The sequence below is a fragment of the Chiloscyllium punctatum genome, chromosome 14 (genome assembly GCF_047496795.1).
Source record: "Chiloscyllium punctatum isolate Juve2018m chromosome 14, sChiPun1.3, whole genome shotgun sequence".
In the NCBI taxonomy this organism is placed as follows: Eukaryota; Metazoa; Chordata; class Chondrichthyes; order Orectolobiformes; family Hemiscylliidae; genus Chiloscyllium; species Chiloscyllium punctatum.
Genome location: NC_092752.1, coordinates 9,330,971 through 9,345,115, shown reverse-complemented (window position 1 = coordinate 9,345,115; position 14,145 = coordinate 9,330,971). Strand labels below are relative to the sequence as shown.

Below are 14,145 nucleotides of genomic sequence, written 5' to 3'. Positions count from 1 at the left end.
GGGGAGGTGTGGGCGCAAGTTTTGCATTTCTTGCGGTTGCAGGGGAAAGTGCCGGGAGTGGAGGTTGGGTTCGTGGGGGGTGTGGACCTGACGAGGGAGTCACGGAGGGAGTGGTCTTTTCGGAATACTGATAGGGGAGGGGAGGGAAATATGTCCCTGGTGGTGGGGTCCATTTGGAGGTGGCGGAAATGACGATGCAGGGGAAAGTGCTGGGAGTGGAGGTTGGGTTGGTGGGGGGTGTGGACCTGACGAGGGAATCATGGAGGGAGTGGTCTTTTCGGAACGCTGATAGGGGAGGGAAAGAAATGCAAAACTTGCGCCCACACCTCCCCCCCTTACTTCCCTCCAAGGCCCCAAGGGATCCTTCCATATCTGCCACAAATTCACCTGCACCTCCACGCACATCATCTATTGCATGCGCTGCACCCGATGTGGCCTCCTCTATATTGGGGAGACAGGCCGCCTACTTGTGGAACGTTTCAGAGAACACCTCTGGGACACCCGGACCAACCAACCCAACCACCCCGTGGCTCAACACTTCAACTCCCCCTCCATCAAGGACATGCAGGTTCTTGGACTCCTCCATCGCCAGACCATGGCAACACGACGGTTGGAGGAAGAGCACCTCATCTTCCACCTGGGAACCCTCCAACCACAAGCGATGAACTCAGATTTCTCCAGTTTCCGCATTTCCCCTCCCCCCTCACATATCGGCCAAACCAGGTAATGATGGCAGTTTTCTTCACTAAGGGATATTCGTGAAGCAGATAGATTTTTCCAACAATCAAAAATGGATGGTGGTCATCATTAGACTCTTAATTCTAGATTTTTTGGATGTAGGTTTGCTCGCTGAGCTAGAAGGCGCATTTTTAGATGTTTTGTCACCATACTAGGTAATATCATCAGTGAGCGTCCAGATGAAGCACTGGTGACATGGCCCGCTTTTTATTTATGTGGTTAGGTTTCCTGAGGTTGGTGATATAAATTCCTGTGGTGACGTCATTTCCTGTTGCTTTTCTCAGAGAGTGGTAAATGGGATCCAAGTCAATGTTTTTGTTGATAGAGTTCCTGTTGGAATTTTTACAAAATACCTTGCAAGAACTGTAATAAACACTACATTGGATAAACAAGCAGGAAACTAGCCACCAGGATACATGAACATCAACTAGCCACAAGAAATATGACCCACTGTCACTAGTATCCTTTCATACAGATGAGGAAGGTCACCACTTCAACTGGGACAATACATCCATCCTAGGACAAGCCAAACAGAGACATGCACGTGAATACCTAGAAGCAAGGCATTCCAACCAGATGTCAGAGGTAGTTTCTTTACTCAGTGAGTAGTAGGGGCATGAAACGCACTGCCTGCAACAGTAGTGGACTTGCCAACTTTACGGGCATTTAAATGGTCATTGGATAAACATATGGATGAAAATGGAATAGTGTAGGATAGATATGCTTCAGATTGATGCAACAACAAGGGCTGAAAGGCCTGTACTGCACTGAAATGTTCTGTGCTTAGCAGGTCTAGCAGCATCTGTGGAGAGAGGAACAGAATTAATGTTTTAGCTCAATGATGAATGGAGAGGTTGGAAATCTAATGTTCTTCAGCAAGTGCAGTTGTAGAAAGTAGAGGATAGAAGGAAAGGAGTAAATGAAGGACAAAAGTGATGAAATGACAAAAAGGCTGATGGTGTAAGACAAGATGTTAATGAGACATGTAAAGTTTGGCGTAAATGATAATATTTAGCTCTTATCTGAGGATCTGGGAGGAGACGTTGTGTTTGACAAGTTCTTAAATATGTGCTAATATATATTTTAATAGTTTTACTCATGTATAATCCATGGCAATACCTCTACCAATCGGACTCTGCTTGCCAACCAAGCAGCACTCTCTTCTACTATCCAGCGTACATTTGCCGTTGATCCTAAAATTGATATTCTTGTGAATTATCCTGATGAATGCAAAATGAAAAGATTTGACGAAATGTATCTTTTTGTCAGCAATGCTAAAATTTTGTAAAATATCAAATGAGTAATTTAGTGCTTTATACATTATTTTGGTGAAAATCATATTTTGTTTATTCTTTGGCATCCTTCTGATGAATAAGTATTTGCTTTGAGCTGAGGATTGTTCCTGTGTAACAGAATTTTGCTGGTGAGTTTGATGGGGTCACGTAAGCACACTGACAGCATTGCCAATTTCATAAAATGTTGGGAGTGACATTTATGATTGGCCTGAATGACACAGATTGAATACACATTTGAAAGTAGAGCTGTATTTATGTTCAAGTGTGACACCTGTCAAGGTTTTAAAGAAAGGTGAGTAGTTGTCAATCCAAATGAATGACACTCGCAGGCCTTCATACAATCACGCCAAGTTTATGAAAACAGGCCATTCGGTCCACCAGGTCTATACCTACATTTATCTCCCACATAAGTGACATTCCACCCTACTGCATCAAACTGCACCAACATACAGGCAGTCCCTGATTTACAAATGTATGACTTACATACGCTGGTACTTACGAATGTGATCCCATATTAACATTACCTTTAACAATCTGATATGAGAACAGTTTTTTGTACACATAAACGGCTATTTTGTATAGTGTTTCAACTTGTGTACAACTCGACTTTATGAACATACTCAAGAATGGAGCCCACTTGTAACCTGGGACTGCCTGGAGCTTTCCATTAATTTCTTCCTCTTTCATTATAGATCTGCTTAAAATATTCCTTTTAAGGTGGTAGTAAGTTCCACACTTTCTATAGGTAATAAAATATCTTCTGAAATTTTAATGAAAGGCTTATATATATTTTATGTATATATTTGTGTGTGAAATGGTCTCTGGTTTTGGACTCCATGTATGGAAATATCATCCCTGCGGCTACTGAGTCAAACCATTTATAATTTTGAAGACCTCTATAAGTCTTCTCTCTTCTCAAACAAGGAACTGTAGCCAGTTCGATCTTTAAACTTGTTCTATTAATATTTCAGTAGATTGATGAGCATCTTGACTGGACTGAGGCTGTTCCCCTCATCTTTCTGATGCAACAAAAACACAAAGCTTGTGTGGGACTACAATAACTGAAGATGATTTTAGCTAGTCTCACATTGAGCTCGTCAAACATTGAGTCCAGATCAAGACAAAGGACCCCTCAGGGCTCAAGTTAATGTGAAAGTAGTGACATGCTTTCACATGGCTAGATAGTCCAGGCCTGAGTTCAGGAACACAATGGCATTATGACTGGTTTTCCTGTTACTCTGCAGTTCAGGTAACTACGTGCTAGAGGTTGGTTACTGAGAATCATCTTGATTCTATTCTTCAATTGACTTTCAGGAAATGTGGAGTGGCTTAAAATCAGGCTGCCAATTAATTTTCACTTCCTTTGCATTACCACCCATGAGGAGCTCACTTCCAAGATCTTGATGGATTTGAACATGTAACCGAGTACAGTTCAGTACCTAGAAAGTGGCACACTGCCAGAGGTGCAATCTTTCAGAATAGGTGTTACATCCCATTGGGTAAACATAGACAAAAGATCCCACATCAACATTTCAAAGACTGAGGGGGACACGGACGAGCAAATTTCCAGCTTTTTGTCTTGCTCTCAAGTTAGAACAGCCAAATTTCAAAGGGAACAGTAATTTATATTACATGGGAAGAAAGTTCTGATGCATTGGCAAGTAGCTTTTGATTGCTCAGATGTTACCCTGAGAACGGCAAGAGTGAACAGTTAACCTCAACCTCTTGTTTAAATTCAGGTCAGGCAAGTTAATTCTGACGGAGGGTTAAATGTTCCCTGGGTATATTTTTGATGCCAATCCTTTCATGTAACAAGGACCACTTGCCAACCAATCAGCATGCTCTTCCTGCGTAGTGTAAATTATTGTTTCTTTTGAAATTTGGTATTCTTGTGATTCTGTCCTGACCTACGCAAAATAGAAACTTCAATGGCATGACTTATTTTCAGCAGCAATCAATTCTCTCCTGTCAAGCAGCTAAAAATAAAGTAGTAATATTAGGAGACATTAATTACCCTAATATATACTAGATAATAGCAGAGTGCAAGAGCAAGGGAAGGACAGGACATTCTGATATGTGCACAATAGAACTTTCTATCCTAACATGCATGTGTCCAATCCATCAAGGAAGAAAGTGTGCTGTGATCCAATTCTGGGAAATTAAGATGCAAGTAGAATATGTTACAGTCAGAGATCACGTAACTCACTCTAACCAGAACATAATTTAATTTAAAGCAATTATGGAAAGAGAATGAAGAAAACAATTAAAATGGTCAATGGGGGAAGGGCTAATTCCAGTAATTCATGAAGCAACCTAGCACTGATAGATTGATAAGGTGATTTCATGGTCAAGCACTAATGGACAGGACATTCAGAAAAGAGGAAGTTCCACTGCAAACTGAGAATGTCCCTTTCAAGAGAAAAGCTTAAGAATCCCTGAGCTAATGAACCCTGGACAAAAGTGAGATAAAAGGAAACATATTACAGATGAGAGGACCCAGATTCATTTAAAAACAAGGAAGATTACAGAAAACAAGAAAACATTTGTAAAACTAATGCAAAACTAATACAACTAGGACAAAGTAAGATTAGGAGGCAAGATTAACAGGCAATTTAATTTAACACTAGAGCACTTTACAGCATATAAATGTAAATGATTGCTAAGGGATAAGCTGGTTTATGAGGGGAGCTAAGGTAAGTCTTCATTTAGAAGAAAATGAGATGCACAAAATGCTAAAGGTACTTTTCATCCTTATAAAAGAAGTAGATAATGTTGAAATTACACTCAGTGGAGAGTCAAGTAATGGACAAAACAAAAATGGAAAGAACAGGTGCACTGAAAAATTAGCATTATTGAAATTTGTAAAATAATGTAGCACCAGGTGGAATTTTTGTTACACGCTTGAAAGTTTGAAAATGTAGGAAAACATCTTATTGCTTAAGGGAGACTGGGAGGTGGCTAATAGTTTATCACTATTGAGCAAAGAGTAGGGGGAAAAAATCAGAAAACCACAAGCCAGCCAGCTTGATCTCAGCATGACATAAACTTGCAAGGTCATTACAGCACACAAGAAGGCTATTAGGCCCATCGATTTCATGCCAGCTCTCTGCAGAGAATTTTGATATTCTCATTCCTGTACTCTGTCTCCAGAGCCCTGCAAGTATACTTCACTTAATTACCCACCCACTACCTTTATCAAATCATTGATTATCTCTGCTTCCAACATCTTTGTAGGTATTGAGTTGTGGGGGTGGGAAAGTGACTGGAAAACATAACCAGGCTCTGTAAACATTTATTTACAAAGGAATGACAATCTGGAAACAGGACATGAAATTTTCTTTAAAGCTAAATCACATCTGAATAACTTGGTTGAATTTTTTGACAAAATAGCAGCAAATGCTGATCCAGGTAAGGCTCATGAAATTGTATCAATAGAGTTTCAGAAAACATTCAACAAAGCCTCACACAGGAAGCTTGTTAAGATATGGAAGCTGATAGAATTCAGAGGAAATTGATGGCATGGCTGAAAGATACACTGTCTCCCATGGCTCAGTTGGTAACACAACTCCAGCTAGTGGACTCGAGTCCCACTTTGTACCTTAGAAAGATAAGACTGAGGCTGGCATGTGTGTGCAGCGTTAAGTGGGGGTTGCACTGTTGGAGGTGCTGTCTTTAAGACGAGATGTTAGACTGTAGCGTTATTGACCTATCACATGGATATAAAAGATCTCATGGAACTGTGTTGAAGAATAAGAGGGGCACTATTCCTGGCCAACATTTATTCCTCAATCAGCATCACGGAAACAGATTACCTGATCAGTCTCACATTTCTGTTTGTGGAAACTTGTTGCGCCTAATTCTGCTGCCTCATTACAACAGTGAGTGCACTTCCATTTGCTGTAAACCATTTGGAGACGTCTGGTACTCATGACAGGTGCTTCAGAATTGCAATCCTTCTTTCTTGAAAAATTGGCTCAGTAGCAGGGTCAGTTGGAAAACATGGGTGATTCACTGGTTAAAAAAAAAGGTGACTTGGTGAGGGGAGAAACAAAGAAGAGTAAAATTTGGGAGTTGGGAACGTTCTTGTGGTGCAGTGTTGTGCCCCCAACTCTGGGTTAGAAGATCTGGGTTCAAGTCCCACCCACCCCAGTCTTTTATCTGTGCATGGCTGAACAGGTTGATGAAAGATATCTAAACCTGAAATTGAAGGCGAGGCAATCATGGTGCCTTACCGCTATGACTGATGGTTGGAAAAGCTCCCCTACTCCACGAATGTCCTCTAAGGAAGAATTCTATCATCTTTACCCTGTCTCTCCTGTGCATGACTCCAGAATCACAGCAATGTGTGTCACTATTAACTAGCCTCTGATATGGGCTACGGAGTGACTCTGTTTAAGGGCACATAGGAAAGAACAAAAAATGTTGGTCATATCAGCACCATCTGCATCCCATCAAAGCATAAGAGAAAATAAAACTTGGTGAGATAGTCAATCATGATGAGAATAATTATTTAGTAACGACCTCAGGTTAACTCTGCAATAAATCTAACATTTCTGGTACCACCTACATCCTAAAATCGAATCTTAAGCCATCGGCCTCCACCTATACAAAGCCCAGCTGCTCCTGAAACCCCTCCCACATATCCACATCACCTCCACAATGGGATGATTCCAATAATCTCCTGGTCAGCTTTTCCAGCTCCAGTTCTTCCAAATGTTTTGCTTTTCTCACGCGATGTCCTATTTGCTCATCAACGGCCAGCTTGCTGATTTGTACTGTACAAGCTCCCTGCTCACCCTCACCTCCTCCACACACCCCTCATCTGCAAACATTGGCCTGTCCAACTGGCTCTGATATGTAAGGATTAAGAATAAGATGTCATAGACTGAAGTGATTGGTGAAAGACTCAAAATTGATTAAACAAAAGCTTTCTTTGCATGCAGTGAGTATTTAAGGCCTCAGATAAGATAGGCTATTTTGCTCACTTGTTGAATACCTGGTTTTGTGATCTAATGCCAATAGCGTGGGTTCAATTCCCATAACAGCCATTATAGACTCTCCTTCACCACCTCTCCCCTCACTTGAGGCTTGGTGACTCTCTGTTTAAAATCACCACCAATCATCTCTCTTTCTAGTGAGAGAGCTGGCCTGTGGACCTTTAGGACTACAGAGGATTGACATTTCTATCTAATTATATAGACTTCAGAGTCGTGCCTACTGGCTGGTGAAGTGGGTGTTTTTATTGTGAATGCTATCACTAGGTGGTGCAACAGTCAGCACACGCAGGTACACAGTGTCATGGCCAGCTACTGTCACTGGCCTCATCTGTCTGTGTCCTGGTATCCATTTTGGACAAGGAGATGGATCGCTCCTTTATCTACAGCAATGACAATGGGGAAGCAGCAGGTTTGAGTTGGGGGGATCCACACAGTGTAGCAGCCTTGCTTCCCTTACCCTGCCTGGCGGAATGCCTCTCCAGCTCCAGGAAGCGCGATGACTGGTGAAAGTGGGATGGTGAGGCGAGATGATGAGAAGGAGCACTGATCCTTGTTTTTAACCACAGGGCAGGGGTAACTCTGCTAGGTCAGCCCCAGCTCCACATCCACCTCATTCCCAACCTGGAGATATCAGTGCCCCAATACAACCTGTTGCAACAAGCTAATGTCATGAATCATGTCTGGGGGCATCATGGGTTAAAATTATTTTTAAAAGTTTAGGTAAGTACAAAAGTTTTATATCCCTTTTGCACAATCCTTCGAAGTGGCTGAGCAAGATGATAAGATGGATTTAAAAAATACATGCCACTGGGATTTATAAATCATGACTATCCAAACAAAGAGGTGATGGTATACCAGGTTTATGACATTCTATAGTCTAGATTTAGTCTGGAAAAGCACAGTGGGTCAGGCAGCATCCGAGGAGCAGAGAAATCGACGTTTCAGGCAAAAGCCCTTCATCAGCAATGGAGCAGGAAAATCGACATTTCGGGCAAAAGCCCTTCATCGCTTCTCTAGTCTGACTGCAATTCTATTAAGTTCCTTGTGCTCTGTCTTTCCATTGTGACCAATGTTGACTTACACAGCTAGCAATTGTTGGTGTTATTTGGTATCAGTGCACAAGCACTGATGTTACTGAGCTGAACCTAGTTAAAATTAACACCTCCACTTCTGCTAAAATAATAAACAATAGATTGTCTTGTGAATGCACTAAAGAGTCGCCCACAGCATTTTTAAAAAAACGTTTTCATCTAGGCTATATGCTATAGAGTTGTCAATGTCAATGTGAAACTATTATTAAAATAATCGACAATTTGTAATGTACTTCTTAACTTTCACTGATCTACATTTACCACATCTGATTAACATTTTCCACTGATTCATGGATTTAATTCAATGAGTATAAAACATTGTCATTGCATCCCCCGGGGTTTATTGCAGCTTTCACATCTTGCCACTGCCTGGTGACACTCCTCTTGAAGTCCCGAGAAGCAGATTTTGTTTTATCTTCAATTTAGTTTGAATGGGTGATAGTTCTGCTACTGCTGCTGCTTTGAAAGATAGAGATGTCAATTCAGGTCATTTCTCAAACGTTGCTGGGATCACACTCAGACCACGTTTGCATCTGTTGCTTTGCTCCATTTAATTAATATTTGATTTGATTTATTGTTATGATGTGCAGGTGCTGGTATTGAATTGAGGTGGACAAGGTCAGAAGTCACACAAAACCAGTTTATAATCCAACAGTTTTATTTGAAATCACAAGCTTTTGGAGCGCAGTCCCTTCATCAGGTGAAGACTTCATCTGACAAAGGAGCAATGCTCCAAAAGCTTGTGATCTCCAATAGACCTGTTGGAGACTAACCTGGAGTCGTGTGACTTCTGAGCTTGATTTATTGTTGTCACACGTACAGTGAAAAATGTTGCTTTGTGTGCTCTAGAGGCAGATCATACTACACAAAGTGCGTCAGGGTAGCAAAACAGAGTGCAGAATACAATATTCTAGCTGCAGGGAAGGTGCAGAGAGAGACAGATAGAGATCAACTTTAACATTTGTGAGATCTGTTTAAAGATCTGTGCACAGTGGGGAAGAAGCTGTTCTTGGATCTGTTTGCACGTGCATTCAAACTTTTGTATCTTTTCCCTGACAGAAGAGGGTGGAAGAGACTATAACTGGGGTGGTTATCATCATTGAAGTATTAAACAGCCTAAAATTCCTGACCTTGACAATTTGAAAGAGAAAAGAGCTTCATGGGTGCTATGAAGCTGAGCATGTAGTTTAAAACATTCCCTTTCTTGTAGCTTATTAAGTGTATAATCTCAAACTGCTGCTGAGACATAAAGAGGTCACAAATTCACTCATAAAAGAAGTTACATATAGTTCTTTGGTATGCTTAAACCTGCAGTTTTGAAATCTAATTACACAAGGGACTCATTAATGTAAACATGATCAATAGATGAAGTGATTCAAAATAAAAATTGTTCTGAGACTAATGGATTAATTTGATGTATCATCAGACTATTAGAGAAGTCTCTGTTATGACAAAGCCTATCCAGAAGCATTCAAAATGAAATGAACTTCATTTAAATGGTTTGAAACCTGTCGATTTTTATACAGATTAGTCTGTGGGTGTCATTGTGATGCTTGGGAGAAGGCAGTGAGAGTGGAGAAATTATACTTTTCCTGTCTTTTGGAATTTCTTCTCCAAACTGTTAAATTCTCAAAATAAATTGTTCAGAAAAATCACTTGAGAAAAAGTGTTTTGTTTTTAAATTGTGTGCATCCTGCAATTGTCCACGTTTCATGAAAGTTTTTCTTTAATAAAGAAGGGTGTAACAAGAGCTTTGATTTTCACTTCGGGATTTATGTCTAAAAATCATCAGAGGCCTACAACCAAATCCCAGTGTTTTGAGAAAAGATGCAATGGGCTAAAAACTCCCCTTTCTCTATGGTCAAAAATCACACAACATCAGGTTGTAGTCCAACATGTTTATCTGAAATTGCAAGCTTTCAGTACTGCACTCTGTTGTCAGCTGTGGTATGATAGGGAGGTATAAGACATAATATTTATAAGCAAACCTATCGTACCACACCTGACAAAGGAGCTGAGCTCCAAAAGCTTACAATTTCAGAAAAACCTGTGAAACCTTAACCTAGTATTGTTTGAATTTTGACCTTGGCGAAAGTGAGGACTGCAGATTAGTGTCCAGACTGTGGTGCAGAAAAAGCACAGCTGGTCAGGCAGGATCCGAGGAGCAGGAGAATTGATGCTTTGAGCATAAGCCATTCATCAGGAATGAGGCTGTGGTCACCACCCCCTCGGCTCACAACCTCATTCCTGATGAAGGGCTTTTGCCCGAAACGTCGATTCTCCTGCTCCTCGGATGTTGCCTGACCTGCTGTGCTTTTTCTGCACCACATTCTCAACTCTGATTTTTGACCTTGTCCATCCCAGTCCATCTCAGGCATCTTCACATCATGGTTCCTTTCTGTCGTGTATCATCTTGTATATTTGTTAACTGGAATTTGCTTAACTTCCTCCTCATGTCACAAGGATTGGTGCTGGGTCCTCTACTTTTTGTCATTTATATAAATGATTTGGATGTGAGCATAAGAGGTATGGTTGGTAAGTTTGCAGATGACGCCAAAATTGGAGGTTTAGTGGACAGTGAAGAAGTTTACCTCAAATTACAACAGGATCTTGATCAAATGGACCAATGGGTTGAGAACTGGCAGATAGATTAATTCAGATAAATGCAAGGTGCTGCATTTTGGGAAAGCAAGTCTTAGCAGGATTTATACACTTAATGGTAAGGTCTTAGGGAGTGTTGCTGAACAAAGAGACCTTGGAGTGCAGGTTCATAGTTCCTTGAAGGTGGAGTTGCAGGTAGATAGGTTAGTGAAGAAGACGTTAGGTATGCTTTCCTTTATTGGTGAGAGGACTGAGGACAGGAGTTGGGAGGTCATGTTGCAGCTGTACAGTACATTGTTTAAGCCACTGTTGGAATATTGCATGCCATTCTGGTCTCCTTTCTATTGGAAAGATGCTGTGAAACTTGAAAGGGTTCAGAAAGATTTACAAAGATGTTGCCAGGGTTGGAGGATTTGAGCTATATGGAGAGGCTGAACAGGTTGGAGCTATTTTCCCTGAAACATTGGAGGCTGAGGGGTGACTTTATAGAGGTTTATAAAATCATGAGGGGCATGGATAGGGTGAATAGTCAAGGTCTTTTCTCTGGGGTTGGAGAGTCCAGATGTAGAGGGCATAGGTTTAGGGTGAGAGGGGAAGGGTATAAAAGAGACCTAAGGGGCAGAGGGTGGTACGTGTATGGAATCAGCTGCCAGAGGAAGTTGTGGAGGCTAGTACAATTGCAACATTTAAAAGGCATTAGGTTGGTTATATGAATAGGAAGGCTTTGGAGGGATATGGGCTGGGTGCTGGCAGATGGGACTAGATTGGGTTGGGATATTTGGTCAGCATGGATGTGTTGGACCAAAAGGTCTGTTTCCGTGCTGTACATCTCTATGACTCTATTCTTAAGTATTCTGTACCTAGGTATCCTATAGTTAAGATGGTGCCAAGGTGGCGACATTACAAACTTTTCACTGCACTCATTCGAGTGCACATGATAATAAAGGATATTCTATGCTATGGTTTGATGTGTGCCTCGTCTTCTGTTCCACAGACTGAATGTTTTAACCTGTTGTTAGTTCATGTCTGTGTTTGTGGTGAACGGTGTAAAATTCTCCCCTTTGCCTTTAGTTCTGTAACTACACGACTGGCCCTTCCAATCCCCCTGCCAGCTGGAAAAAGCTTAACCATTTACTCAAAGACATAATTTAACAGAAAAAGTTTGGTTTTCCCAAACCAATGTTAATGAACACACTTCTGCTGTTAAAGGAGTAGCCGTTGACTGTGCGATGTAAAATATGTCTCCAATTTTAAACAGGAAAGGAAAATCTGCACTGGAAATCAAGTTTGACCATTCCTGAAATCATCACAAAGATTAACAGTGTGTTTAAAACTGTTTGGGAGTGTCTATAAAAATAATGTCTGGAGAGCAGACAGGCAGACATCAGCTGGGGTGTGGGGGCGGGGGGGGGGAGGGGGAGGGGTGGGATTGGTGGTGGAAGGAAGCATGTGGTTCGAGAGAAAACTGGGAAATAAAAGTAGAGTGACATGGTTTGTTCATAAGAACCAGCAGTATGCCGCAAGAATCAGCATTGGGCCCACTGCTTTTTGTCATTTATATAAACGATTTGGATGTGAATATAGAAGATATGGTTATAAATTGCAGATGAAGGACAACGTTTTCATGTAGAGGGTCTGGAATGAGCTACCAGAGAAAGTGGTGGAGGCTGGTATAATTGCAACATTTAAAAGGCATCTGGATGGGTATATGAATAGGACGGGTTTAGAGGGATATGAGCCAAATGCTGGCAAATGGGAGTAGTGATTTGGGATCCTGATTGGCTTGGATGGATTGGATTGAAGGGTCTGTTTCCATGCTGTATGACTCTATCTGCTCAGTTGGTTTTTGCTAATCCAAAGATTTCTCCACAACCTTCCTTTTTTTTGAATGTTTGCACTGGTTTGCAAAAGGTATGGGATGGCTGATTCACTGACAAAAGGTCTCTGATTTATCCAATACTGACACAAAACTTTCAGCAACTGTTGAAGGAAAGATGAGCTGGTTTTCTTTAGGGTTTAAAGTGCCTTACTGCAGAGAACTGAGAGATTTCTTTGGTTGCTTTAAACCAGCTGGTCTCTCTTCTGGTCTGTGATATTACAGACTTCACAACTTTAGTAAATGTTCATGGACTGAATGAACCAACAAAAGATAAATTATTACACACAGCAATAACTCTGTCTGGAAATGCACTGTTAAGGAACAAAGACAAGCTGTTACACAGACACTCAAGCAATTAACCATGTCTTGCTGAGATTACACAAACAAAACAGCCTGATAAACTGGATGCTTTATTGCCGCAAAGGACAAGGATTGTAGAAGAATTGAAGGGGTTAATCACAGGAAAGCTGTGTCTTTGCATAGACAGTGAAGGCCAAATATAGCAAGGAACAAAGGAACTACTTTGGTAAAGAAGCCAGCTGCAGACCTGTAGTAAATCCAGTGGAGGACTTCAAAGAAATCAATATATCACCTCAGCGGCTGAAGGATGAAAATTTGTATATGAATTGAACCCAGAATTCCCCTTTAGCAGAACCTTAAAGAACAACACTGCACAAGGATTGAACCCTGGAGACATCCCCGCTCCCCACCTTCCTCCCTGCCCACTACCCCGCTACCCTACTCCCCCCATGTTAAACCACCTTTGATTGACTTTATGGCCAGCGTTTATCATTAATTAGGGCACAGCTTATACTCACTGCCTTGAAGGGTTTATTTTTTTTTGGTTGCTACATGCAAGGAAATTTGAATTGTTGTTTCAGTTATCTATGAGGTTTTTTTAATAAGTAGCTGAATTAAAGGTATCTTTATTAGTGATTACCTTCCCTCTGTTTTCATTCATTGGCCAAACTCTTCAAGGACCTGACAATCGATCACTGAGTTGTTTGTAGGCAGACGACCTTTGTCACTGATAACTGGTTCCAAATCAATCAGCTTCACTTGTCAACAACCCTGTAGCTCCAGTTTGTCTGCACATTGCTTGAATCCACAGCTACACAGACAAAGTTCACAGTATCATATGCCTTACTTTCAAACGTACAGCCATTCTTTTCAACCCTTGGGTTTCAAAATAATTATTTCAGGCAACAGTTTTTGAAATAGCACAAAAGTTTAAAAAAATGCTCTTTGTATTCCCCATATATGTCAACCTCGTCAAGAGTTCACCCAATTACTCCACAATTAACATATAATCATTGCTTATTCCCTACTTACAACTGGATAAGGCATGGTGAGATCACACCTGGAATATTGTGACCAGTTTTGGTCTGCTGACTTGAGGGAGGATGTGGTGGCACGGAGGCAGTTCAGAAGAGATTCACCAGATTCCAGGGATGAAAGGGCTGTCACACAAGGAACGGTTGAATTGTTTGGGCTTGTGCTCGTTGGAGTTCAGAAGAATGAGGGGGGTTTCTGATTGAGTTCGA

At 41.2% G+C, this 14,145-nt stretch overlaps 1 protein-coding gene across 2 annotated transcripts in view; it reads left to right on the top strand.

The window, feature by feature from the left end:
• The window catches only part of grid2 (glutamate receptor, ionotropic, delta 2), a 978,162-nt gene that overhangs the window by 204,736 nt on the left and 759,281 nt on the right, over positions 1-14,145 (top strand). The gene's annotated exons all lie outside the window — the stretch shown is intronic.